Consider the following 2334-nt stretch of genomic DNA (forward strand, 5'->3'; position numbering starts at 1 on the left):
GGGGGCAGCATCAGCAAGAATCGGCTCCCTCAGGGGCCACACTCTCCATTGTTTTGGGGTCCAGGTATGGCCACCTCTGCTCCTGTAGCCTGCCCCTTCCTTGCAGTCCCTCGCATGTGACGGCCAGGCTCAAGCCTTGCAACACACTGCCACGGTTTTGGACTGTCAGCTTACAGCCACAGGGACAGGTGCCCTGGTGTAGGACATTTTGACACCTGGCCTACCCCTCTCTCCCCAGATCCTTTCCCAGATGAAGATCTCGCTCTGACGACCAAGTCTTGCTAGGCCCTGTGCCTGCAAGGAGCCCAACGTCTCTTGCCCCCATCCTCCCTCAACTGGGATGTCCAACTCTACAGTAAGCACCCCGGTAACTAGGTTTGGGGGTGGGAGAGCACCTGCCCGTGTCACCATTGCCTTGCTTGGGTCAATGATGAGAACTCATATTGTCTCGAAGAGAGATGATCACCTAAAAATCATGCTTAATAGGATTACGCTAATTCCCAATGGAAGGGACCATTCCCGGATCAGCATCCCCAGGATGCTCAGGGCCCTGGGCAGTGCTGCAGCTTGGGGCTTGAGGTGACTGATCCCTCGACACTCCCCCCTGTGGCTGTGGCCCCCTCCAGGGGCCCAAAGGGGTTAAGGCCTTCAGCCTTTTTGGCCACTCATTCCCCCTCCCAGGATGCCTCCCAGGGAGCCATTGCTTGTTAACCCTGGTCTCTTTGTGTCTCTCAGCGGGCCATGCTGGCCAGGGTCTCAGCACATCCTCAACAATGACAGGTGAGTTGAAGAACCCTGGGCATTGAGGGAGGCTGCAGATGCCTTCGTGGTGGGTTCAGGAAGCCCATGTCTGGGAAGCGGCTGCATGGGAATCAGGCCAGGAGCCCTGGATGTCTGGAGAGTGTGGACATTTCCCTTGAAGGTCTGCCCTTGGGCCATCCCACATGCAGGGGAAGTTAAATGTTGTCAGGGTCCTGGACAAGGACTGGAAAGTGCAGGGATGTCGCTGTCAGTCCATGTTCAGCTGAGGGAACTTGCTGCTTCACGGTGTGCCCCATGGGACCATCCAGATGGTGGATGTGGGCCCCTTTGGGCCACTGGTGACTGTCCCCAATGGTCCTGCGCTGTTCCTGATGCCCTCGCCCTTGGTAAGGTGTCCGGGCTGGAGAGCTCAGAGCTCCTTTTGCATACATCGACTCCCAAGGGACTTAGGCCCCCTTGGGGCAGCTGGGGAGTTCCCATCCCCAATCCCTTTGGCCGATGAGACAGGAAGGGCACACCAGGCCTAGGAGGGGAATCTTGAGTCCCTGGGTGCAACAGGTGATAGCCCTGGGCCTATCACAGTGGCAATCTAGACCTGAGAGATTGATCTGAGGGAAGAGGCCCAGCAGGTACAGGGAGATGCCCCCTTGTACGACAGGCAGTGGGTGGCATGCCTTGTTTGTGTGCACATCTTGTTTGCCGAGCATCCATTTCTCTGCCTTGTGGGCCCTGGGGGCAGTGGCTCCCCATCTCCTCAAGAGCACCTGCCCAGCTCCGGTGCCACAGATGGCCAATGGTGGGAGGGCAAGGACCTGGCCCTACCTACCAGGGCATGCACACTGCACACTGGGTTGCATGCCCACAGCGTTCTACCTCTCAGGAATCCAATGTGCCAAGCCTTCTCCTGGGGGCCAGCATCAGCAAGGCTTGGCTCCCTTGGGGGCCATATTCCCCATTGTTTCTGGGTCCAGGTATGGGCATCTCTGCTCCTGTAGCCTACCCCTTCTTTGTGTCCCTCTGCCGTGTGCCAGGCGGCCTCAAGTGTTGCCACGTGTCACCAGGTTTCTGGGAGTGGACCCTCTTGGACGCAGGGGCAGGTACCCTGGCGCAGGGCGTTTTGAGAGCTGGCCTACCCCTCTCTCCCCAGATTGTGTACCCAGTTGAAGAACCCGCCCTGAGGGCCAAGTCTTGCTAGGCCCAGCACCTGCAAGAAGCCAAACATTTCATGCCCCCGCACCACCACGCGGCAACCTGCTCTATAGTAGGCACCCCTGAGGAGCAGTTTGGGGGACGGAAAGTGTCTGCTCGGGTCACTACTGCCTTCCTTGGGTTACGTGGCACCAGGCTTTCGGAACTGGGAGCTTTTGGCCACTGAGGCAGGTGCCCCACAGCAGGACATTTTGACACCTAGCCTATGACTCTCTCCACAGATCCTGCCCCAGACCAAGTTCCTGCCCTGAGTTCAAGTCTTGCTAGGCCAAGCCACGGCCGGAATCCCAACTCTTGGGTCCCCATCACCCACCGGAGCATGCCACTCTGCAGTAAGCACCCAGGGTAAGCAGGTTCGGGGGG

At 58.7% G+C, this 2334-nt stretch overlaps 1 non-coding gene across 1 annotated transcript; it reads left to right on the forward strand.

Moving 5' to 3' along the window:
- The first annotated feature begins 421 nt into the window (after positions 1-421).
- On the forward strand, positions 422-502 carry LOC123323987. Its single transcript, XR_006539581.1, has one exon. It is a non-coding gene; the product is annotated as a small nucleolar RNA SNORD115 (small nucleolar RNA).
- The last annotated feature ends 1832 nt before the right edge of the window (positions 503-2334 follow it).

Source organism: Neomonachus schauinslandi, unplaced genomic scaffold (genome assembly GCF_002201575.2).
Source record: "Neomonachus schauinslandi unplaced genomic scaffold, ASM220157v2 HiC_scaffold_4662, whole genome shotgun sequence".
Lineage (NCBI taxonomy): Eukaryota > Metazoa > Chordata > Mammalia > Carnivora > Phocidae > Neomonachus > Neomonachus schauinslandi.